Source organism: Chrysemys picta, chromosome 5 (genome assembly GCF_011386835.1).
Source record: "Chrysemys picta bellii isolate R12L10 chromosome 5, ASM1138683v2, whole genome shotgun sequence".
Classification (NCBI taxonomy): Eukaryota; Metazoa; Chordata; order Testudines; family Emydidae; genus Chrysemys; species Chrysemys picta.
In genome coordinates, this window is record NC_088795.1 from 130,121,248 (window position 1) to 130,148,237 (window position 26,990).

The 26,990-nt window shown below is 47.5% G+C and overlaps 1 long non-coding RNA gene across 1 annotated transcript; it reads right to left on the reverse strand.

Annotated features, from left to right (window-relative positions):
• Window positions 1–1,978: 1,978 nt before the first annotated feature.
• Window positions 1,979–26,990, reverse strand: LOC135984148 (uncharacterized). The gene is made up of 2 exons (XR_010602056.1): window positions 26,705–26,990; window positions 1,979–3,150 (listed from the first exon to the last, which is right to left on the reverse strand). It is a non-coding gene; the product is annotated as an uncharacterized LOC135984148 (long non-coding RNA).

The window sequence follows — 26,990 nt, forward strand, 5'->3', positions numbered from 1 at the left end:
CTCTCCAAGCCCACTCTTACCCATCACTGCAGCACGTCTGGCCCAGGCTGAATGCTGCTGCTCTGTGCAGAGAGGCTGGCACTTCTCGCTCCTGCCGTACGAGGGGCAGGTGCTGCTACCGACTGCTCCCCCCTAACCCCCGCCCTGCTGTGCTCTGGGGATGCTGCCCTGCTGTGGAGCTCTCAGGGGTCTTGAACTGGAATTTGTTTGGAGAGAAACTGCTAAGGAGCCTTATCAGCCCCGAGCAGAGAGTACCTGGGAGCCTGCCTGGGTCGGGCGGGTCTGGTACAGCCTCCCCCAGATAAGGCTCTTCCCTGGACCTGCCACCCATTGGAATCTGGAACGATTCCCTCCGAGGTAACACCCGGGGCAGCCAGGGCACGGCCTGCTCCCCTGGAGCGTTAGGGCTTTCAGGAGTCAGAGGTGTCAGCGGAGCAGGTTGTACGTTAAAGCAGCGAAGGCAGTTGCGGGGGCAGAGGAATTGAGTGCTTTGCCATTGCACTTGATCAGCTCAATTTGAAAATTCTTTCAAAGGAAATCCAGATGTATACATCTGACTGGAGTACATGTACACACATACACACGCACACTCACGTGCACACATACATACACACATGTACACATACACATATATATACAGACGTACACATACACGCACACACGCTGTCCCTGGAGCGCCCCAGGATGCGACTGACGGGGTGCCGGGTGTGAGGTCTGGGAGGGAATTTGGGTGTGGGAGGGGGTTCCGACCTGGGGCAGGGGGTTGGGGTGCCGGGTGTGAGGTCTGGGAGGGAATTTGGGTGTGGGAGGGGGTTCCGACCTGGGGCAGGGTTTCTGGGTGCGAGCTCCGGCCAGGCGGCGCTCAGCCGGCTCCTGGTTAATGGCACACCGGTGCTAAGGCAGGCTCCCTGCCTGCCCTGGCTCCGCAGGGCTCCCAGAAGCGGCCAGCACGTCCCTGCAGCCCCTAGGAGGAGGCATGGCCAGCAGGGCCGGCTTTAGGAAGTGCGGGGCCCGATTCGAACAGTTTTGACAGGGCCCCGGCAGGGATGACTAAAAAAAACACCACGTAAAAAAACACGTGGGGCTTGTACTCACCGGGCGGCGCTCCTAGTCTTCGGGTCTTTCACTCACTCTGGGTCTTCGGCGACACTGAAGGACCTGCTGCCGAAGTGCTGCCGAAGACCCGGAGCGAGTGAAGGACCCGCTGCCGAAGTGCCGCCGAAGACCCGGAGCGCCACCGGGTGAGTAAAAATTAAAAAGGAGCCTCTAGCCAGGGAAGGGATTCTCGGCCACTTCTTTCTCCCCTCCCCTCCGGCAGCCCTGCCACTGGGCGCGGGGCCCTCTTAGGCGCGGGGCCCGATTCGGGGGAATTGGCCTAAAGCCGGCCCTGCCTGCACGCATTCAAGAGCTGAGATTTGAAGTATGTTTGTAGCCATACTATCTGTTTAGATGTTATATAACCTGCTTGTAAAGTATACGTCATGTCCCCCAGTAGTGGCTGGTTTACAAGAGAAGGTAACAGCCAGCTACTGCTGCTAGCTAGTGGAATTACTCCTTTAGTCCAAGTGGTAAAGATCTGTGCTTTTATGATGAAGGATCAGTGTGATGGGTTGGGTCACAGAAACCCTTTGGGACTGCCACCTGATGTGCTGAGACTACCACTAAGCCCGTTTTCCCTGGCAGCGTGGGACTTCAGTACCTTGCCTGGTTATGCCAGACACGCTAGCCTGCTACAAATACAGACCCAGGTCTGAACCACGTCCCCCAAAAGCTTCAGGTTTAACTGAAAACAGCTTAAGAAGTGCTCCTGTCTCCAACACCCAGTTCCCAGTGGGATCCAAACCCCAAATAAATCTGTTTTACTCTGTATAAAGCTTATACAGGGCAAACTCATAAATTGTTTGCCCTCTATAACACTGATAGAGATATATGCACAGCTGTTTGCTCCCCCAGGAATTAATTACTTGCTCTGGGTTAATTAATAGGTAAAAAGTGATTTTATTAAATATAAAAAGTAGGATTTAAGGGGTTCCAAGTAATAACAGACAGAACAAAATAAATTACCAAGCAAAATAAAACAAAAACATGTAAGTCTAAGCTTAATACAGTAGGAAACTAAATGCAGGTAAATCTCACCCACAGAGATGTTCCAATAAGCTTCTCTGACAGACTAGACTCCTTCCTAGTCTGGGTCCAGCAATCACTCACACCCCCATAGTTACTGTTCTTTGTTCCACTTTCTTTCAGGCATCTCTTTGGGGTGGAGAGGCTATCTCTTGAGCCAGCTGAAGACAAAATGGAGGGGTTTCCCAGGGCCTTATATAGTCTCTCTCTTGTGGGTGGAGACCCCTTGTGTTCTCCTGTGCAGAATCACAGCTACAAGATGGAGTTTTGGAGTCACATGGGCAAGTCACATGTCCATGCATGACTCAGTTCTTTACAGGCCGACACCATTGTTTACATGTTAGTTTGAACGTTCCCAGGAAAGCTCAGATGTTGATTGGCATCTCTCAAGGTCCATTGTTAGCTAAATACTCCCAATTACTTGAATAACCCCTTCACATTATGTTGACCAAGTCTGCCTTCTGTGCTTCCTACAGCAAACACTTTAAATACAAGCATAGAGCCAATGCTCATAACTTCAGATATAAAAATGATACATGCATACGAATAGGCTGAATACATTCAGTGGAACATAACCTTTGCAAAGATATGTTACATGGCATATCTAGCATAAAACATATTCCAGTTATGTCATATTTACACTCATAAGCATATTTTTATAAAGCATTATGGGGGACAACGTCACACTCAGAGTTCAAACTCTGCTGATGGTCTATGCCAGATGATCATCACATCGCTGTGACATGCTGAGGTCAGGGTGTAATCCAGACCAGTGAGGCTCTGTGTCATCACTACCCTGCAACCTTGAGAGCCTTGCAATACTTTGCGGCAGTAGCTCCCACCTGGGATGCTCACAAGCAGCCTTCCAGCGTGCCAGTCACATCCTGAGTGTCTCTGTGTAACTGCAGCCTGCCAGCCACACTTGAGTTACACTCTGGCTTTGGTTACTTCTTCTGGGTGATCCCAACACACTCCCAGGCCCGGATGTTCCCCCAAACAGTGTGTCTTGTACTGTCCAGCCTTCTCCTAGACAGTTCAAAAGTATTATGTTCATTATTTCTTTAAAGGAATAATATATATTAGTTTACCACCTTAAATGGAGTTACCCAAACAATTTAATTTAAACACACTGGGTTAGCTAAAACAATAAAGCAAGTTGATTTAATTATAAATAGATAGATTTTAAGTGAGTACAAGCAATGAGTCACCAGAGTCAGACATGGTTACAAGAAAAACAAAGATACAATGCTTTCTAGTGGCTAACTTAATTATATTGCATGTAAAGCAAAATTTCTCACCACATACTTCCAACAGCATTGCTGACCAAAGACTTCAGATCAGGCCCCCACCCCCAAAGTACAACAGCTGTTTCCTTTGTCTCCTCAGGTGCAGAGAGTGTGATGGGCAGGGAGAGACAGAGAGGTTTCTTTGCATGTTTGTCCCTCCTTTTTATAGTTTCAGTCCCTCTTTGAAAAGCATGCCCATCCGATAACCAAGAGACAGGGTGCTGGTGGAGGAAGGAGACCTCATGCTCTTTCTCTGCTAACAAGGAGATCTTTGTCTCTGCCGACCTTTCTTGCCAAATATCAGGGGGTAGCTGTGTTAGTCTGTATCTACAAAAACAACAAGGAGTCTGGTGGCACCTTAAAGACTAACAGATTTATTTGGGCATAAGCTTTCATGGGTAAAAACCTCACTTCTTGCGAAGTAACTCCCTGCTCTCCATGTGTCAGTATATAATACCTGCATCTGTAACTTTCACTCTATGCATCCGAAGAAGTGAGGTTTTTACCCACGAAAGCGTATGCCCAAATAAATCTGTTAGTCTTTAAGGTGCCACCAGTTGTTTTTCTTGCCAAAGACTGGCCACTTTATAGGTGATAGCCCATTAGCTTTGTTGATACTTGGCCTGCATCAGCTTGCCCTTTGTCTCTGAGAAACTAGTTTAAACACTCCCCAGACTTATCTGGGAAACACACTTCAGTCATGATTTCAGCTTATGTTCATAACTTTACACATAATGTTCTTACATGCATTTTACTGTGATATTACTGATCAGCAAGTTATGAATTTTCAAATGGTACCTCCCAAGACATGCCTTGTACAAAGATTATTACAATAACGTGTAGGGTGTGAATACAAGAGCCCATTCCATCATAATCATCTCTCTACAAAATAGCTACATAAAATAACCCTTGCTTTCCTCTTGTACTACATGAGTCAGCAGTTCCAAATCACTAATGTGCAAACCAGTAGTAGTGCTTTTGGCTTTTTAGGACTGGTTCTCTAGGTTCCCATTAAAAATGAGCATCTGTGCTGGGTCAATTACCCACTCCAATAACCTTTGGGCAACTGCCAACATTTCCAGAATCAAAAATGGTTCAATTCCCCACTGGGTGCAAAGAACGGAGGTGGTGGTGTGGGGAGGGCAGGGGGACAAGGTGATAAAACTAAGAAACAAAAGTCAGAGCCAAGCAGTAGTCAAAAATAAACCAACTAAAATAAGTGAGCCTTGTAGTACCTCTATGGGCATTTGGAGAGATGGTATACCATTGTCTTCTACAGTATATTCTGAATTGAATGGTCAAGTCTATTTCTGAATGACTGAGGCTAGGTCTACACTACCCGCCTGAATCGGTGGGTAGAAATCGACCTCTTGGGGATCGATTTATCGCGTCCCGTTGGGACGCGACAATCGATCCCCGAATCGACACTCTTACTCCACCAGCAAAGGTGGAAGTAAGCGCCGTCGACGGGAAGCCGCAGAGGTCGATTTTGCCGCCGTCCCAACAGCGGGGTAAGTCGGCTGCGATATGTCGAATTCAGCTACGCTATTCGCGTAGCTGAATTTGCGTATCTTAAATCGACCCCCCCGTAGTGAAGACCTGCCCTAAATTAACTGGGCTAATATAGTTAAAGTCAGGAGTTCATCTGTGCCACAGTTATTTGGGCTTTTCCAAGGTTTTCTGAAAGAAAATAGAACACCTATCGCAAATACATCCAGATAGACACAATATTAACTACAAAAATCTACCTGCCATGAAAACTAATTCCTCCCCTCTATCTCTTCTTCATCAGTATCCTGTGTGAAATAGAATAGGCTTTCCTATTCTATTTCCAAGTGACCTGAAGGCCAATAAATTCAACTTCTATTGGACCAAAAGAGGGGAAGGGGTGTGAATTTCAGATTCAAAGGTCCCCTCACTGAAAATGTTATCCCTCCAGTCCCGATTCATGATTCTAAGGAACAGTAGGAGGGACAACAGAAGAATAAAGACATGAACTTCAAGAATGCAGAATTTAGCAAAAATCAGATAATTGGAAGGTAAGATTCTGTGGGAAGCAAATCTAATGGGGGGAGGGGGGAAGAGAGACCAGGGAGTTGGCAGTTTTTAAAAAAGACATTATTAAGGACACAAGAGCAAACTATCCCAATGCGTAGTAAAGATAGGAAGTATGGTCAGAGATCACAGTGGCTTAAGGGACTGTGACGGGGTATACCTGCTGGAGGCCCTGCAGTCCAACTACACTTCTCCCCAGGAAGAAGCAGAGAAGGTGGGTCCTCCGGGTCTGCCTCATGGAAACAGCTAATCAGAGCCCAGCAAGCAGAGAAACAAGGAGCTTCAGGGGTTTAGCAGGTCAGTTCCTGGCTGGAGCAAGGAAGGGTGCTCTGGCCAAAGGCACTTGATGGGCTGCATTTGCTAAATCTGGGAGCAAGAGAATCTGAAAAATCTAACCCTCAGGTAAAGGGACTAGGTGGGAAGAAACCCGGGGAATGCAGCAGCAACTACACCTCTACCCCGATATAATGCTATCCTCGGGAGCCAAAAAAAATCTTACCGCGTTACAGGTGAAACCACGTTATATTGAACTTGCTTTGATCCACCGGAGTACGCAGCCCCGCCCCCCCCAAAGCACTGTTTTACCGCATTACATCCGAATTTGTGTTATATCGGGGTATAGGTGTAATTAAAGGAAGCAGTATATATATATATATGGCTTCTGTTTATAGAGTCTCTGGATTGGAACCTGGGTTCCCCCTCAACCCCCAGCCACTAATAAAGTGGCCTAAGCCCCAAGAAGGAGACAAGGTTCCTTTAGAAGCCCGAGTGAAGTGTTGGATTTATAGGGCCCAGAGATGGGGCTGAAAAACCTGGTAAGGGCAAACAGTTTGGTGAACTCTTTGCTACCCTGGAAGGGGTCCATTTTGACTGTGTGACTTGGCTAGGTGGGTGAGCCATTAAAGACCTGTTTAGCAAGGTCTGCAACCTACAGCAGGTTCCAAAAGTGGGGAAAAGATTGCAATACCACACTCAGCCACTAGGAGGCACTTAGAAGATGAGTGCAAGCCAGGGACATAAATGGTAACAAGAAAACATTTTACAAGTACATGAGAAGTAAGAGGAAGACCAAGGACAGGCAGCACCGTATTATTGCCTAGGCCAACAAGGCCTAGGCCTAGGGTGGCAAATTTGCAGGGGCGGAAGCTCCCATCCGCGCCCCACCCCCCTGCTCCAGCTCACCTCCGCCTCCTCTGCAAGGACGCAAGGGCGCCGCCGCATCCAGTTTCTCTCCCCTCCCAGTGCTTGCGCCGCAAAACAGCTGTTTCACGGGGCAGGGAGGGAGGGGGAGGAGGGGGAACGCCACGCACTGGGGGAAGAGGCGGGGCCGGGGGCAGGATTTGGGGAAGGGATCCAATAGGGGAAGGGAGGAGTGAAGTTGGGGGGGGGACTTTGGGGAGGGAGTTGGAATGGGGCAGGGAAAGGGCGGAGTCGGGGCGGGGCCAGGGTGGCAATTATTTCCTGGCCTAGGGGCGGCAAAATTATTAATCCGCCACTGAGGACAGGGTAGGACCATTATTCAATGAGAAGGGAATGTACTAGCAGGAGTGTTGTAAGCAAGACATGAGAAATAATTCTTCTACTCTTCTCAGCACTGGTAAGGCCTCAAGTGGAGTATTGTGTCCATTTCTGGGCACCATCCTTCAGGAAAGATGTGGAAAAGTTCAAAAAAGTCCAGAGGAGAGCAACAAAAATGATTAAAGGTCTAGAAAACATGACTTATGAGGAAAGATTAATAAAAGGGGGTTATTTAGTCTGGAGAAGAGAAGACCAAGGGGGGACATAACAGTCTTCAAGTATGTAAAAGGTTGTTATAAAGAGGAGGGTGATAAATTGTTCTCCTTAACCCCTGAGGACAGGACAAAGAGTAATGGGTTTAAGCAGAAGCATGGGAGATTTAGATTAGACATTAGGAAACACTTCCTGTCAGGGTAGTTAAGCACTGGAACAAATTACATAGGGATCTCTGTCATGAGAGGTTGTTAAGAACAAGTTAGACAAACACCTGTCAGGGATGGTCCAGATAATACTTAGTCCTCTCTCAGCACAGGGTACTGGACTAGATGACCTATTGAGGTCCCTTACAGTCCTACATTTGTATGATTCTATAAAACTCTGAAATTGCAAGCTTTGGACAGTTTAAGGCAGACTCTCACATTGTTTTAAGTTTGCAGTGTTATAGTTGTTGGTCCCTTGGAGAGACAAGATGGGTGAGGTAATATCTTTTATTTTATTTTTCATTATTTTAATGCGTTCTTTATCAGAGAATTTTCAAAAGTTCATTAAAATGGTTATTTCTTTAAGGGCTTTCTAGATCCCACCACAAATTATTGTTATGGACTCTAAGAAGTTTTGGATCTCTCTCATTCTTGTCTGTACAACCCCTTTGGGAATTGGTGGAAGTCCCATCACTGCAATCTTTTAAAAGGAGACTGAACAAAAGCTTGCGGATATTTTACAGATGACAATTCTGATTGTAAGGGCATGGATAAAGATAAACCAATAGTTCTTACTTAGCTATCATTTTATAAATTAAATTAATGGAGATATCCCATCTCCTAGAACTGGAAGGGACCTTGAAAGGTCATTGAGTCCAGCCCCCTGCCTTCACTAGCAGGGCCAAGTCCTGATTTTGCCCCAGTTCCCTAAGTGGCCCCCTCAAGGATTGAACTCACAACCCTGGGTTTAGCAGGCCAATGCTCAAACCACTGAGCTATCCCTCCCCCCCATTTCTATGGATTCATAACCACAGTGGAGTTGCACAAATATAACTTTAAGATAAATCTGGCTGAAAATACAGCAGTCAAAATATTGGTGTTTTGAACATCTAAAGTTTTCTCCTAGAATCCAGCTGATACTCTCTGCAGTTTACATAAAGGGACCTGCAGCAACATCATATTAACACCTACACAATTTCCTTACAAATTAGGTTTCTAAATATTTAATATAACTGGGGTCTTTTGAAACCCTCTGTTTATAAAAACCAACTTAAGTCCTGCTGTGATGATTACCCGATTCAAAGGTAAGTCGCTCGTGAAAGACCGAATAGAGAAATTCAGAATTCTTAGAACCCACCAATTAAAATGAAATATCACAACCGTTATTCTCCATATCCTATAATATGGATCCTTCTCTTTCTTAACAGTAGGAGAATGAGAGGAGGACTCTGAACCTTATGTCTATCCGTTGTTTTAACTCTATAAACAGTATTGTTTGGTGTAAAAATGACTGTTTCCTATGAAGTTTTATTGCCTGCCTGCAAAGCGTGTCAGATCTTCTGATGTGCCAGCATCATTTTTGGACAACTTGTTTTTCCTCTCCTTTTCTAAAGGAAGTTCTGTGCCATGACTGTGGCTCCCATCTGACAAAGCACTTAACTTTATTAGTTAAGCACATGCTTAAATTTAGGCACATGACTACTCTCATTGACCTCCTGTGTTTAACAAGCAAGATCAGATGGATTATTGGAGGGAGGGAGTTTAGTAGGCAGACACCAACACAGCCTGCCCACATTGATTTTTCCTAGTCTATTAACTTCAAGGGGTCTATTCCCACGCTTCAAGTTAAGCATAAGTTTAAGTGCTTTGTTGAATCAGGGCCTGCAGGCACAAATAAATTTTAGATTGGAATTAAGGTGCAACTTTTTAACAATGAGCGTAATTAACCATTGGAACAACTTAAGGATATTTGTTGATTCATTATCACTAGCAATTTTTAAATCACGATTGGATTTTTTCCTGCTTTAATTCAAAAAAAGAATTATTTTGGGGAAACTCTGTGGCCTGTGTTATACAGCAGGTTAGACAAGTTGATTATAGTGGAACCTTCTGACCTGGGGATATCTGAATCATAACACTGTGGTCCCAAAGAGGATTCTTCCCCAAACTAGTTAATGAATCTGATCAGCAGATGAGGGAAATCAACATGGGCAGGCTGTGTTTGAGGCAGGGTTCATGACTATGAAATGCCCTCCTTCCAAAGATCCGTCTGAGATAATGTTTGTTGGTCTTCAGACCATGGAGCACAAGTCTCATCTTTTTAGCCAAGCCTTTGATTCCTTGCAGACACTTTTCTCTCTTCATCACACTTCTGTTTTATTTTGTTGTTAATGCCTATTACTCATAATTAAGGCTTTGTGTCTGGAATCCATGACCTCCAAGACTTCTCCAGCGGTCGGTGCGGCTGGCTCAGGGGGTTTGGGTGTGGGGCAGTACTTACCTTGGGGGGGGGGGGGCTCCCTGCAAAGGCTGGCATGTCCCTGCAGCTCCTAGGCGGAGGGGCCAGGGGGCTCTGCACGCTACCCCTGCCTGCAGGCAAAGGTGACAGGTTTGTATAATTTTTGGTGGTGCCCAAAACAGGTCCAAGTTCCGCTCCCTCCACACGTGCTTTGTAAGCCAATACATATTTTTAAAAATAATGTAAAAATGTGAGGGCTGTGGGGTGGGGCTGGTGATGAAGGGTTTGGGGTGTGGGAGGGGCTCAGGCAGAGGGTTGGGGTGTGGGGTTGAGGTGTGTGGGGTGGGGCCGGGGATGAGGGGTTCACAGTGCATAAGGGGGCTCAGGGCTGGGGCAGAGGATTGGGGTGCAGAGGGGTGAGGGCTGTGGCTGAGGGGTGTGGGCTCTGGGGTGGGGCAGTGCTGGGGATGAGGAGTTTGGGGTGCAGGCAGGCTGCCCCCAACTGGGGCCAGAGAGGACTCCCCCAAGCCCTCTCCGCGCCAGCAGCAGCGAGCTCTGGGGGAGGGGCTCCCCTCTCCTCCCCGCCCCAACAGCACACTCACCTCGCACCACTATCACTGCACGTGCTCCTAGGTCCCCTCTCAGGTCCAGGAAGCCCCCTCGCCTCCCCTGTGGTGGGTGCCGGGAGGGAGGGGCCATCACGTGTGTGCCTTCTCTCCTGCTGCTGCCCCTCACTGTAGCCTCACTGGGGGTGGGGGATGGGGCTGCCCCTTGTCCAGCGTGGGGCAGGAGCGGTGACTACGGGCAGGGGGCCCCCTGTGCTGGCGGAGGGTCCCGCCGGAAAAGGGAAGGGTCCGTTTGTCCGAGGCGGAAGGGCAGGGTCAGCCTGCATCAGCCTGCCCTGGCATTAGTGGTTAGGGGGTATGAGGACACTGCAGCCGACAGAGCAAAGCGCAGCACGGAGCTGCAGGGGGCAGCCGCCCACTGCCCAGGGTGCAGGCAGGGACAGTCAGGGGAGGCGCGTAGGGGTGGCAGGTGGGACCGGGGGAGACACCCGGCCCCAAACATTGGTGGAGCCGGGCCCCCGGACCCTGAATATTGCTGGAGCACGAGCACCACGGACCCATATAACTCGCCACCCCTGCCTGTAGGCACAGCCCCCGCAGCTCCCATTGGCTGTGATTCCTGGCCAATGGGAGCTGTGGAGCTGGCACTCATGGCGGAGGCAGTGCGCGGAGCCCCCCTAGTCTTCCCTCTCCCTAGGAGCTGCAGGGACATGCTGGCTGCTTCCGGGGAGTTGCACAGAGCCGGATAGGGAGTCTGCTAACCCTACCCACCATCCCCTCACAGCACCATTGGCCAGGTGGGGTCCTGAGACGTGAGCTGCCACCCGCCTCCCCCTCAGCACCAGCTGAGGTCCAGAGCCACCCCACCCAGAGCACCCCCAGCCCAAGTTTTAGTTAGGGGTATATAGTACAAGCCGTGGACAGGTCACAGGCCATTAATTTTTGTTTACTGCCCGTGACCTGTCCATGATTTTTAACTAAAATCACCCATAACTAAAACATAGCCTTATCCATAATTGTCAGAGTAGTGAGAATGCTACTCGTGACTGACTGAAGGAATGGGAAGTTGGTCTCTTTTCACAATATTTTTGTGTGTGACATCTCAGCTTTTGTTAGTATTCAGTGACAATATCTGCCATGCTTGTATGTGGGATACTGAATTTGTAGAAGACCAAGTGTCTTTATTTTCTTGATTTGAATTTCTGGAATGAATGGATGGTTTAGATCCAAATATACATGAGTCATCCATCAGAAAAGGAAACATTTTTCTTTCAAGAAAATGTATTATTGTCTTGTATTGTATGACTGTCCTAGCAGCAATTGCAGGATAATAACTGACAGATGTAAATAGTCAATTCAAACTGCTTTGCCGAAGATCAGATCCCAAATACTTTGCATTTGTCCATTCTTTGGAAGAGAGTATTTGTATGCTGATGGGTTTGGAGATGACATCTGCTAATTTGCACCAGTTTTGTAAATTCCTTGCCTTGTTCCTTAATTACATTTTCATCAGTTAAGACCTTCACCTATACTACTGGTCAGGGATTTGCCACTCAAAGTTTGTTGTTGGTTTTTTGACAGAAAATGCAGTTTCGGCAAAATCTCAGTTTTCCCAGAGTTTTTTCTATTTGACCCAAATTTAAACATTTTGGTTTGAATAGAAGCAAAAGATTTCATTTTGGGTCAGTTCAACATTAATTCTTTTCTGCCTGAGCTGCACGGTGCATCATGGTAGTTGTAGCTAGTGTAGCTCATGCCCCCCTTCTGCTCATCCTGCCAGGGTCCTGGCTGGACTACATTCCCCATGATGAATCACAACTGTTTAACTACGGGAAGACTAGTGCATCATGGGAGATGTAGTCCAGCCTCATAGTCTGGCCCATAGAGGAGAAAAGGAGCATAAGGCACCTGAATTAAATTCCCATGAGGCACCATGGCCGCTCATGGGGACAGATTAGTGTTGAACAAAGCCAACATGAAACATTTTGGATTGGATCAACATTCCCAAATCAAAACATATTAACATTTACTAATTAAATTTGCATCCTACCATATTGTGTCATAGACAAGCACCTTCACACAATACTTGATGCTAAAATTTGCAACATCTAGCTTTTAGGGACAAAACAATCACAGGAACAACACTGCAAGTCAGAGAGCCTGAATTAGGTGTCTATGCTCCTTATGGAATGAATGGGTAGAAACTACATGCTTTAGAATGCGATCCACAAAAGCCAGCCTGCTAGCCAATGGGATGCGCTGAAAACAGGTCTCACCCCTCTCATAGAGAGAAGTGCTTCCCAGCAGCCTGGACTATCAGCCTGAGAGTGAGAGTGACTCTATAGCCCAGTGATTTGGGCACGCACCTGGGATTGGTGAAACCCTGTTCAAATCCCTTTTCCTCATCAGGTAAAGGTTGGACTTGAACCTGTGGTCTTTCACATCCTGTGTGAGTGCTCAAGCCACTGGGCTACAGGTTACAAAAGAACCAGACTGCTTCCAGGAGCTGTCTTGTGTGGAGTTAGGCATTCTCTGAGCATGCCTACCAGATCAGCTCCCACATACAAAATTAAGTGCCTATCTTCCTCTGGTTCCTGGATCACTGGGGCTTAGGCTGAGAAAGATGTCCTGGAGCCTCGACTGGCAGCAGTGTGCAGAAGCATAGGTGTATGTAGGAAGTATGGGTGCCTACAGGCCTCTTCCTCACTTCCTCCCCTGAGCGTGCTGCGTTCCCGCTCCTCCCCCATCCCTCCCACAGCTTGTTATGCCGTGAAACAGCTGTTTTGCGGCAGCAAGCACTGGGAGGAGAAGCAGGGACGCGGCACGCTCAGGGGAGGAGGCGGAGGCAGAGATGAGGTGAGCTGAAGCAGGGAGCTTGGCTGCTGGTGGGTACAGAGCACCCACCAATTTTTCCCCACGGGTGCTCCAGCCCCAGAGCACCCACAAAATCAGCGCCTATGTGCGCCACCCTCATACCAGCTTTGTCCCCTATAGCAAAAAGAACTCCGTCCTCCCTTCCCTCCATACAGAACTCTGCCCTCTCCCTGCCTCCAACAAACCCAGCCCCCCTATACCACCAATCCCATCTGCCCAGCTCCTGTACCTCAGTGACCTGTACTCCCCCATCCAGAAAACCCCCTCCTGGCACTGGTCCTCCCCACATACCCTCCCTCAGCAAGAGCCCCCTCTGCTCCTCTGTTTCCATGAAAATAGCAAATGCTATAAATATTATTGCCTTTTGTTCCTGCTCTCACCTCCCTTTTTAATTTGTTAATTTCAAACTCCTCCAAGTGGCACGTCTCCAAAGACAGCATGTAATGAACAGTGCTTGATTAGTATTTCTGTGCTTGCTTATTAGGGAGTAATTGCTTTTCATTGCAGATAGACCTCACCCACCATGCCACAGATGGTCAGTTATTTGCTGTGATGTTTTGGTTTTTAGAGGACTCCTTTCCCATCCCATCCACAGCCATGGGCACACTATTGCACGTGTGCGGGAGAAACGTAAAAGCAGTGTCGCGACTATCCAAGGAAGGCATCCAACGGGATCCCTGTCTCAGAGGTAGAGGGGGAATAAAGCAAAGATCTGAAAGGGGAGGAAGTAAGAGGGACCATGGGAAGGGGGGAGGGGAATATTCTATTGGCCAAACTGTTTAAAAGAGGAAGAATGTATTTGGGAAGCTGTTGGGACTTAAATGTTCCATGGCAGTTGGGAGACTTATGATGGTGGAATGGGGAGATGTGAAGGTTCCATGGCAGTTAAGTGTCAGGCTCAGGGTTCTAGGTGCTCAGGCCTGGTGGTTGGAGCTGTGGTCGAGGACGGAGTTGGGACCAGGCCAAGGGCAGCACTGAAACCGGGGCCTAGGGACAGGCCTTGGGTCAGAACCAGGATCTGAGTCTTGACACAGGCAAAAGGTCAAAGCCGGGTTGGAGTCAGTCCAAGAGTCTGGGGGACAGGTAGGTGCTGGGCTAGAGTGGGTCACAAGTAGGATTGCCAGGTGTCCAGTTTTTGATTGTAACGCCCGGTCTAAAAGGGACCCTGGCAGCTCCGGTCAGCACCAGTGACTTGGGCATTAAAAGTCCAGCTGGCCGCCCACAGCGGGACAGGCAGGGTGCCTGCCTGGTTCTGCACAGCTCCCAGGAAGCTGCCGGCATCTCTGTTCAGCCCCTATTCAGACGGGCGTCCACAAGGGCTCTCCCCAAACTCCGGCGGCTCCGCATCTCCCATTGGCCAGGAACCGCGACCAATGGGAGCTATGGGGGCGACGCTTGCAGGCAGGGGCCGCGCACTGAGCCGCCTGGCCAAGCCTCCGCCTAGGAGCCAGAGGGAGATGCCGGTAGCTTCCCAGGAGTTGCCTGAGGTGAGCACCACTGGACCTGCATCCCGAACCCCCTCCGATGCCCCTGCCCCAGCCCTGAACCCCATCCCAGAGCCCGCACCTCACACCTCCTCCCACACCCCAATCCTCTGCCCCAGCCCTGAGCCACCACCTGCACTCTGAATCCCCTTGGCCTCAGTGGTTTGCGCATTGGCCTGCTAAATCCAGGATTGTGAGCTCAGTCCTTGAGGGGGCCACTTAGGGATCTGGGGCAAAATCAGTACTTGGTCCTGCTAGTGAAGACCAATTGTTCCTTTGAAAGGTTTAGTTATTCAAATGGAATGGAAGTAACTGATTGACCTTTAATCACATTCAGACAAGGAAAACATGCAGTCCCATTCTTTACAAACTCTTTATACAGTGAAGACATATACAAATTTGCTAGACTTCAGTATCTTCTCTGACCTGCATCTAATATCATAATTTGGTTCCCCTGGCAGCGAAACACAATCCTCTCGAAGAAAGGATTGAACATCTGACACTGCATTTGAAGGATAAATATTTAACTGCCAGATCCCATAATGGAGACAAGGTGGGTGAGGTAATATCTTTTATTGGACCAACTCCTGTTGGTGAGAGAGACAACACTACTACACAGATCACACGTCAGGTTTTAGTACCTATTAATGCCTTAAGTGTGATTGCAATTCACCCACCCACACTAATGCTAACAATATTGTTGTCATGCCAGAACACACTGTAAAACAAAGTGACAATTAAAATAGTTTTTTTAAATGGTGCAGTGATTTTAACCAGCCAAATATAACTCTCCACTTGCAATGCATTAAATATTTTTTTTAATTTATTTTTTTGCCTCTCTGTGATCTGAAGTGTGTAGGCTGCCTAAACCAAGCAGAGCTATTAAGGTTCTATGGCCATTTTGCAATTACCAGGCAGGGTAGGTATTTATTACGCCAGGGAAAAGATGAAGCAGCTGCTTTTCTTGTTGCAAATAAAATACTAAAATAATTCGGGGTTTAACGAGGGTGTGATGTGCATTGTAAAGAATCAGTCAAGTTGATAGTGTCCCTTTAAGATTGTCCTCCAAGAACGGGGGGAACCCCTAGCAATTTACTTGTTAAAGAGACTAAAGGTGGTTGGAATTTAGGCAGGTATTACTGGATAATTCAGTTACTGCCTCTTTAATCAAAAACAGGAAGGAGCCACCAAAAGTAACTACAGTTCAAAGATCTGATGCTCTGGTGTGGTCAGTAGCACTGCCAAGTGCAACTCAAGGTAGGATACACATGCAGGCTGACAAGATCAAGGGCTGACTTTAATCAAAAATGATAGAAATGGACTTGATTAAATCAGACTGATGCCTAGGGTGACCAGACAGCAAATGTGAAAAATCGGGTCAGGAGGTGGGGGGTAATGGGAGCCTATATAAGGAAAAGACCCAAAGATCGGGACTGTCCCTATAAAATCGGGACATCTGGTCACCCTACTGACACCATACTAGCATTTTTCCACCCACTCACTTATTCTGTGACAACTTACAATTGAATCAACACGGCTGCTGCCTCTCTACACAGGGTTTGGGGTCACGGTCTACCTAAGTAGCTCAACTGGTCTCAGGGGGTAATGTGGGGAGAGGGATCACTTAATTATGCAGAGATACAGGAGCCACTCTAGCTATAGGCAAACTAGACAGCTGCTTAGGTTGGCAGATTTCTGGCCAGTTGTTTAGGGCAGCAGATTGTGATGGAGGGGCTGCTAGGCCACACCGGAGTACCATTGTGACCTCATGCACCGTGTCACAACATCATCTACTCAGGTTTGGCCTGGCAGCTCCTCTGCTATGATAGAGGAGTGACCAGCCCAAGTCTGAGTCACATTGCAACTCCACTTGCCAGAGCACAACTTCACTCACTCAAATGTGCTAAGCTGCCACTCCATCATGATCCCCAGATCAAATCCTTTCTCCACCTCAGGCAGAATGGGGAATTGAATCTGGGTCTCCCAAATTACAGGTGAGATCTCTTATCCCAGTGGTTAGAGCAAAGGTGGGCAGTACCTTCCCCTCCAGCCTTTTTGTGTGGAGTGAGAGAGGCACTTCAATCAGTGTTTTTCAAAGTTCAGGTCGCGACCCGGTGCTGGGTCATGGCATGTAAGGCACTGGGTCGCCTTGCTCAGCACCCAGGAACCCTAGTGTTAAAAGTCCCGTTGGCGGTGCTGCCCAGCTAAGGCAGGCTAGTGCCTCCTATTTCAACACCGCGCTGCACCCCAGAAGCGGCCAGCAGTGGGTCCAGCTTCTAGGCAGGGGGGCCATGGGGCTCCGCACACTGCCCCCCTCCAGAGCTGGGGGGGGGGGGTGCCTGTGGGCAAGAGCCCTGCGGAGCTGCTTGCATGCTTCTGCCTAGGAGCCGGACCTGCTGCTGGCTGCTCCTGGGGTGCAGCGTGTCCGCAGTGCCAGGACAGGCAGGAAGCCTGCCTCTGCACCCCGGCTGCGCCACTGATTGGGAGCCGTCTGAGGTAAGCCCATGCCCCAATCCCCTGCCCCAGCCCTGAGCCCCCCCAAACCCAGAACCTCTTCCTGCACCCCAAACCCCTCATCCCTGGCCCCCCCAGAGCGTGCACCCGCAGCCCACAACCCTGAGCCCCTGCACCAGCCCTGAGCCCCTGCAAATGCAGAGCCCTTTCTGAACCCCAAACCCCTCATCCTGGGCCCCACCCCAGAGCCCTGACCCCCTCCTGCACCCCAACCTCCTGCCCCAGCCCCGAGCCCCCTCCCATCCCCCAAACCTTCATTCCTGACCCCACCCTGCAGCCCTTACCCCCACACTCCAACCCTCTGCCCCCGCCCTGAGCCCCTCCCACAACCCAAACCCCTCATCCCCAGCTCTGTTGAGTTGTGGGGATCAACAATTTTCTTCAACTGGGTCCCCAGAAAAAAAGTTTGAAAACCACTAACCTAAATCATTCTCCCAAGAAATGATTTAAGTGCCTAAGCTGCTTGACTCTGGGCAGTGGGTTCCGGTTTGTGGATTTCTAGCAAAGATAGGCACTTATGTCCTGGCTGCAGGAAGGTGCCCAGCTCCCTGAGAAGGGGTGGGGCTTTGGACACACTCCTTTTAGGCAGCTCTCCACTCAGTGCTGGGTTTTATGATCATATTCTTAAGGGCCTCTCTCTCTCTGTACATTGTGTAGGGAGTCTAGGTGCCTAACTCAGGCTGTGTGAATCTCAGTATTGTTCCTGTGATATTCTAGCAGCCTAGAAGTTAAGCATTGCAATGCTCAGTGTTGCACTGTTTGAGGCCCAGAACCACAAAGGGACAATGTTTTTCATTAGTTAGGTTTTTTTGGGGGGGATGATAGAGAATTTGTAGCAAGATGTGGAGCCAGTTTTGCATTTCTTGCACACCCAAAAGTCCCACTGCCTCTGTAGGAGTTCTGAAAACACCATATACTGTAACTCCTCAATTAACGTTCCTGAAAAATGCAACTTTAAGTGAAACGATGTTAAGCGAAGCCAATTTCCCCATAAGAATGAATGTAAATGGGGGGTTAGGTTCCAGGGAATTTTTTTGTGCCATCCAGTACAGTACTATAGTTGGGAGGTACCCCCGCCTTACCCCACACAGGCACAGCCCACTGGCACTGGAGACAATGAGGCAGGCAAGGAGGCTGAAGGTGCTGTAGGCTAGGAGAACCGCATTGCGCAGCTGCAGCTTCCCCTACTGTGCAAGCACCAGGGGCGGGGGGCTCAACCCTCGGTCCGCCCACTCCACCCTTTCCCCCAAGCCCCCACCCTTAATCTGCCTCTTCTTCCCCCCCTCTTTCCCCTTTACTCTGCACGCCACTCCTCCTCCCCCCCCCCCCCGCCTCCTGCCTGCGGCAATCAGATGGCTTGCAGCATTCAGGAGGCAGGGGAGGGAGGGAGAGCCTGCGGGCCGAATCCTCGCTCCCCCCATCCCTCCTGAAAGCTGCAAGTCAGCTGATTGCCACAGGCAGGAGGCGGGGGGGGGAGAGGGAAGGTGCTGATCTGCGGGGTCTGCCAGTGGGTGGGAGGCGCTATGGGGGGGCGTAGGGGAGCTGATAGGGGGGCTGCCAGCTGTGGACAAAGCAGGCAGCCAGACGACGTTATAGCAAAGCATTGCACAACTTTAAATGAAGCATGTTCTGTAATTGAGCAGGGATGTAAGATCGAAACAACATTAAGCGAGAGGACGTTAAGTGGAGAGTTACTGTACAGGAGTCTCAGGTCTTTAATTTGGCATGCTGGTAACAGCAACAAACTCCTGCTTTGGCTAACGGCATCTTTCAATGGAGTAGGGTTGGTGCGGGGTGAGGTGGAAGAGGAATTAATAGGGCAAGAGGCTAGATGGGAGAACATCCTTCCATTATTCTTCAGGTTTGCAATTGACAAAGAATTCAGCATGCACAGATATATATGGAGACCCGCAATGCCCTTCCAGCTCTCAATCTATTCTTGGCAGTGCTGGGATATGAGCAGTTGGAACAATCTGAAAAGGTTGAATGAGGTGATGGGTGCTCCTAGTGTGTCTATCCTTTCCATGCCAAAGTTGTTAAAGGTGATTATGAAGTTAAGTCTTACACTACAGTCAGAATCAGAGTTATTAGGATTCAAGAGGCCAAAGAATGCAGGGGCTGTCAGGTCAGACCACCTGTTTCCTTTATGTACCTCCAAGTTAGCCACCCACCACCCCACCCCCTTGCCTTTAAGGCTGAGCACAGCATTTGGTACCATATGGCAGGAAGAGTGAGTCACAAGGAGATACTAGGTGCCATTGCAGACCTCAACAGCAGATGCTGCACTGTAAAAAGGATTTCAGGAAGAGCAGTGAATGAGGCTTTTTCCATAATAGCCTGCAAACCACACACCTTTAAACTTGGATCATCTTATTGTGGGTTGATTGGAGTCTATTACATTTAAGTTTTACTCAATATTTCACCATCTTCTCCCTGAGTGCCTTGAAAATAACTTTTGGATACATGCCATGTAGTGCTGGCTTTCGGACTAATCCCTGGCTGTGCCCCTTTAATTGCCTGTATAGCATTACATTTTGATAATACTGTTTTGTAGTGAAATCTAAGAGGTAGGGTGTTTATATTGGAGATTTCACCATAAAATGAGATTTTGCACAAAATGAGATTCCTCCCCGCCCACCATGATTTCAGTGCAAATCCATTCTTGTAGAAAAGTAATTTCACTCAAAACTGCACTGCATATAAAATGTGGTTCATTTTTAAAGCCAATATGATTTTTCACTGAAAGGATCATTTTCAAATTAAGAATTCAGTGATTTCCCCCCCCCCTCCAATTTTTGGGAAGCTTTCTATTTTATAACAAATATGAAAACACTTTGGATTTGACCAAATTTTTGTTGTGAAAGTGTCATTGTATTTTTGAACCTTAAATCTAAATTTATCCTTTCCTTCGTCTCCGTGAAGCATTTTGTTATACAAGAAAATGGACCTGATTCTCCTCTGGCTTTTACTTATTTTACAGTGGACTGACCCCAGCGACTTCAATAGAGAGATTTCTGATTTGCACCCGTGCAAGAGTAAGTCCATTGTATATAAATACATTATTTTGAATAAACCAGAGAGATATTTTGTGCTTGCCCAAAACAAAGATACAAGCCAATTGAAGAAGATTGCAGTATGGTTATTACATACCCTCCAACTTCATTGTAAGTTACAATCTTGACAGAAGCCTATGTTTAAGGGGGTTTAGACAGTAATTATTCATCTTACATAAGCTTATATATTCTTTGCTTACACTTACTAGTGAATCTTTCTCTTGTACCACTTTAGATTCTTTTTCCAAGTACTTGCTAGTTTTCAAAAATCAGTTTGGTAAAATGTGTCCATTATTCCACAAACTATACAGGTCCCCTGAATGAACGAATCAATCAGCATGCTGCTTCATTTACAACATAACTGCAGAATTTCCTGTTCTCATTCATATATTGGCTTTGCAATCTACAAACACGTTGCCCATAAATGTAATGCTGTTCATTTTAAGAAATAGCCTTGCTATCAAAGGGATCTGGGGAATATGATCAATTCATAAAGCAATACACTGGGAGGAAGAGAGTGGGTTACAAGTCTCTACTCAAAGACAACTCAAGTTTTGTATGAGAGCCATGCAACCCACAAGCTAATACTTCTCCTGTTCAGGCTTTGCTTTACTTTTAAGCATTTTACTCTAAGCCTTTTTCAGGAAGTGGTTTGGCCAGCTGTCCCATTGCAAAGAAAAACGACTACACCAAATGTTCACAAATGATAGTGTTGGGAGAGGGTAGTTTGGTAAAGCAGGGTATGCTGATGGGCAGGTTGAGGAGACAGTTCAGACTGGGGTGCATTGCCTGGATTGGAGTGCGGTGGTGGTGGTAGAGTATGTGCCTGCGTGTAGCGGAGTAGAGGGTGTGTGTCAGGTGTGTTGTCTGCAGTGACCATAGTTTAACCATTTTTTTAGAGCAAGTGATCAGAAAAAAATATAAACAAAATAAAAATGCTGCGCCCAGTGCTGTTTGCTTTATATCTCGTTGGAGATATTACACTGGTATGAGTGTAATCTCATTTGCACATCAAGGAACTGAATATGCAACTGTGGCCATAGTCCACTTACTACTTGTTTCAGTGGAGTTGTGAGGGGAGATTTAAGGCAGAATTTGGTCCTATGTTTGTTTATTGTGCATATGAACCGCAAGATAAACCCCCTCTTTTCTTGTAATCTTGAAATACCAAACCCTAATCAATGGCTTCCTCAAATCCAACAGTTTGAGTCTTAGTATGGAAGAAATCTCTGTTGTGATCCCTCCGCACAGTGAGTCCAATCTATTTCCTAAGAGTATTTACCTCTTTCTATGGAGGGAAAATTGGAGGGAAAATGAGACACTTCCAAGCTCCACCCACAAACCAATTCCCAGCCACTTGAGATGCCAAAATGAGACATCGCCTCAGTCGTAGGCTACTGCCAGTCACCAACTAGTCCCCGCTCCCTGGGGCAGACTGCAGTATAAGCCACTCATCACAGGCAAAGAGGGGTTTGGACCTGCTGCCTCAGCCTAGCCTTGGGCTGTCCCCTGCAACCCCAGTACCTATTTGGCCTTATACTAGGCCACAGCCTGGGGGTTTCCAGGCCAGAGCACCCCAGCTCCCTTGGCCTTCCCCCAGCCCTGCTCCACTCCAGGTACCTTATCTAGCTCCCCAGCAGCCAGGCCCGTCTCCCTCCGCAGCTAGAGAGAGACTGTGCCAACTCCTGGCTTCACTAGCCTTTATAGGGCCAGCTGCACCCTGATTGGGGCGTGGCCCCCAGCTGAGGCTGCTTCCGCCAATCAGCCCAGCTTTTCCCCTGCCACAGCCCTCTCCCAGGGCTGTTTTTAACCCTTTCAGGCCAGGAGCGGGTGACCACCCCGCTACACTCAGCAAATCCTGAAGTTCCTCCTCAGGACCATACAATGTGCCAAATAGGCCTGGAATAAGAATCCTGCAACTTAATGTTGAACGATTCTCATGGGCAAAATGTGAGTACCTTGGAAACTTGCTGAAGACTTACAACTTCAGTATCCTCATGTTGCAAGAGACCCATGTTGACAACGACCAACAGGCTAGGCACTACCATATCTATGGATACAACCTAACGACTAGCCATTATCCTAAATATAGCTTGGCAATATACATGAAGGACACCATCACAGATTTTAATGTTATTCCACCAACCGAAGAGGAGACCACATTTACCACAACTATCAAAGTAGGGGAGCTCTGCATATGTCTATAAAGCTCCTAGCAGAAGATGGCCAAAACCCAGCACTCCTGTTCTATGAATCTATGCAGGTGATTTTAATAGTCACCACACTATGTGGGGCTATAAAACAAACGAAACCGATGGCGAAGATTTCACGGACTGGATATCTGCACAAGAGACTTACAACTAATCTACGAACTAAAACAACAATCAACATTCCATTCAAGCCACTGGCAACATGGGTACAATCCAGAACTAACATTCGTGTTTAAAGACCAAAGTGGTAACACTCTCATCGTAACACGTGAAGTACTATCGGCATTTCCAAACAGCCAACATAGGCCTATAATGATCGATGTAGACATAGACATTCCTGTGTTCTTTCCGAAACAAGTATACCTCTACCCCGATATAAAGCGACCCAATATAACACAAATTTGGATATAACGCGGTAAATCAGTGCTCCGGGCGGGGGAGGGGGCGTAGGGCTGCGCACTCCGGTGGATCAAAGCAAGTTCGATATAACGCGGTTTCACCTATAATGTGGTAAGATTTTTTGGCTCCCGAGGACAGCGTTATATCGAGGTAGAGGTGTACCATGATGGAATTTTGCTAAAGCTGATTGGAATGCCTACAAACAGACTGAGAAAACTGTTGCAAGGATGCTATCAACGGTTCGCAGGGCTCCCGAAAATAGCAGGAAAGAAGAACATTCCCTGAAGCTTCTGGAAAAAGCACACTCCCTGCTGGACGAGAGAGATGCAGGAGTTGCTCCAGCAATACAATCAGACCAGGAGTTCTCAGACTGCAAAAGCCCTGCTACACTCCCTTGACACAGCAAGACACCAGCGCTGGCTTAACTGCGTGCAAAACCTTGATTTTACAGATTCAAGTCCTCAAGCCTGGACACTACTGTGACATCTTGGGGCCACTAATCCCACAGAATACTGGACACCAAAAATCCAGCCAAACTCAATAGTCTCCAAACTGCTGGCAAATACAAAAGGACCACTTGATAAACACACAAGAAGAGAAGTGTATCAACAACTCTACCGAACACTTGCATCAATACCCAAGGAGAACCTTCCACTGTTGGCATTGAGGAAGTAAAAGAAGGACTTGCCACGATGGGAAAAAAGGGAAGGCTGCAGGCCCTGATGGTATTCCACCAGAATTCCTCCACTATCTCAGTCCCAAAGGACTCCAATGGCTAGCAACATTGTACTCCGCTACCTTAAGGATAGTATGGATCCCTGAAATATGGCGTGAGGCAATGGTAATTGCCATTCCAAAGCCTGGAAAGCCTCCTGATGAAGCGGGAAGCTAAAGGCCAATTTCTCTACTATGTACGACCTATAAACTTCGTGAACGTATCATCCTCAAAAGAATACGATCTTTTACTGAGCCAATTATCCCTGTCTGACAGGCTTCCGGCCAAAACGTAGTTGTTGTGACCAAGTTCTGGCACTCACAACTCAAATTGAAGCTGGCTATCAAAAAAAACCTAAAGACTGGCACAGTATTTGTTGACCGGTCATCTGCGTATGATACTGTATGGATTAAGGGCCGGATGTTGAAACTTGCTAAAGTTATACCTTGCTACCAAACACTTCGCCTGCTGTGGACCATGCTGAGTAACAGACACCTACGGGTGTACCTGGGTAATAAGACCAGCTCACCCAGTATCCTAAACAATAGACTACCACAAGGCTCTGTACTTGCGCCAATATTTAGGTAAGTGATATGCCTCCAATTAAATCACGAAAATGTGGATATGCAGATGATCTTGCCATGACAATCCAAGCATCAAACCTCCATGACAGTGAGAAAGCATTAACTGAGGACCTCCAAAATATGGAACAATATTTCTGGAAATGGAGGCTCAAACCAAACCCTGAAAAAAACAATAGTAAGCGCATTTCATCTTGATAATAGGAGTGCCAAAAACACACTGAAAATAGCTGTAGTAAAAAATGCAACAAGATTACACTCCAATATATCTTGGAGTGAAATTCAACCTCTCCTTCCATGATCATCTTGAGAAGGTAGCTGTAAAGATAAAAATGAGAGCCAACATAATCCAGAAACTAGCAGGTACAACATGTGGTGCACCAGCATCAGGGCTGTGAACATCTGCAATAGCACTTGTATATTCAGTAGCTGAATATTGTACACTGGTATGGAGCAGATGCAGCTACACATGACTTGTGGGTACCCAACTGAATACAGTGATGCAGTGCATCATGGGAAACCTTAAATTGACTCCAACACCATGGCTGCCTGTCCTAACATCACTCCCCCCGCCCCAGTACACCGAACTGCTGCAACATTCCATGAAGCTCAGTGAATCCAGGAAAACAGATGCCTTCCTATTCACCAAGACCTTGACAACACATCCCACAACCCAGGCAATGTCTTTAGTCCCACAAGCCTTTCTGGGAATATTAATTTAGCCTCATGCAATCAGGCTATGATCAGAAGGAGGCTTGGAAAGCAAATTGGGCTAAACAAGACTTAAAAAATAAGCACCTTGTGCCAGATCCTATGAAGAAGGCTCCTGGGTTTGACCTTCCATGATCATCTTAGTCAACTCTGAACCGAATTCAAACCAACCATGGTAGATGCAGATATCTAATGCAGAAATGGAAAATCAAGGACTCCCCAGTGTGCAAGTGTGGTCCCCCACAACAGACCATCGAACATATCACTACTGCCCAATTTATAAATATGAAAGAGGCATTGCTGCAATAAATTCTGCTACTCCTGATGTAGCCATTTGGCTCGATCAACTTCAGGTGAAATTGTAGTTGCTGCTCTACACCAGCCCTATGAAAGAAGAAGATTACAGAGCAGTGCTCTGTAATCCCTGCCTCCCGGGGTTGTCTCCTACAAGGACCAGCTCCTCTCAAGCTGTTGACCTGCTCTGCTTCATCCCTGGAGTCCTTCTACTTTTCTGTCTCTTCCCAGACTAGATCCTTACCCCCTTCTATATGACTGGGGGTTAGCCTTCTTCAGCATCTACCTCAGGGCCACCTCCTCCTCTCCAGCTGCCCTCTCCCTTCAGGGCTAGCCACAGGAGACACCTTCCTTCTGGTACCTCCCCTGTCAACTGAGCCCTCAGCTGAGCTCTCTTCAACCTTTTAGGGAAATCCCCCAGCTTCTTCCCAGCTGAGCCTACTAATTGCCTCAAACTACTTAATCCCCAGCTGACCAGGACCAGCTGGGAAGAGATTGCTGACCATCACAGGTGTGGCTGTGCCCGACTAGCCTTAAAGAGCTAGCCAGCCTTGGACAAGTAGTTCATACCTCTCAGATATGGTTGCAGACATCACTGCACTGGTTACATCTTGAAGGTATTCTTTGCATCCATAGATGAGGAACTTGTTTTTAAATGGAAGCTGAGATTCTAGTGCACAAGATGGCAACATAAAGGAGGTGGGGGCACACTGTACCCCTTGTATATTCTTATTTCAAGCCCTGCTTATACTGACCAATGGGGACTCCTGGACCTGCTCCTACTCCCATTAAAGTCTGAGTTTTGCTGTTGAGTTCAGTGGAAGCATGAATTGGCCTTAGATTGGCAACAATTCTTAGGTGTTTTCAAAAAAAAGGAAAGAATTGCACGTCTCTTGTACCACTCAGCTGCCAGTAAAGAATTTCAGATTAGGGTAGTGTCAATCGGAGTTATATATAGCCTGACTGTTCACAAAAATTCCTAGTTGAACACTCTGTTCTTGATTTTCCTTCTGTGAATGTGTCTAGTTAGAGAAATGCAATGATTTATGGATGAGAATGACTTGATCCGTAAAAGCAAATGACCAAAACAAAGACACGATAACAGGGCTCTGAGCTCAAAAGGTGGCTTTCCGCAAATGTAAGTGTGACATACCAGGATAGAGTCCAGACTGGGGGGGGTCTGTGTCACCCCTGCCCTGCATCCTTGCGTGCCTTACAATGCCTTGCTGAAGTAGCTTCCACCTGGGCTGCTCACAAACAGCCTTCCAGCGTGCAAGTCACCCTGAGTATCTGTGTGTAACTACAGCCTGCCAGCCACGCTTGGGTTACACTCTGGCTCTCAGCAGCCTTGGTTATACTGCAGGGTGACCCCAACAAACCCCCAGATTTCCCCCAGAAATGTATGTCCTGTATGCCCAGCCCTCTCCTAAACAATACAATTTATTTTAAGTCCATTATTCCTGTAAGGGAATAATATGCCAATTTATTATCTCAGTTATTCAGACACTTCATTTTAAACACATTCTATTGGATAACAGTAAAACGAGTTGAACTATGAAGAGAGATGGAGTACAAGTAATGAGGCATACGTCAGGAATGGTTACAAGAAAATGCTTACTAAATGCCTAACAAACTATATCCGATTCAAGCAAAGTTCCTCACCATATGCTCCATCAGATGACTGACCAAACCCTGTAGGTCAGGACCCCTCCTCCAGAGTCCATCACCTGCTTCTTTTGTCTCTTCAGGTGCAGTGAATGTGATAGGCAGGGAGAAACGGGGTTGCCTTGGTGTTTGTCCTTCCTTTTTATAGTTTCAGTGCCCCTCTTGAAAGACATTTCCAGCTGGGCACTAGGAGATAAAGACTATGTAGAAAGGTGTTCCCAGCTTGGTTTTTCACCTGTTTGAACTTCCTTTGTCTTCTCTTCCTGCTTGATGACTGTTTACT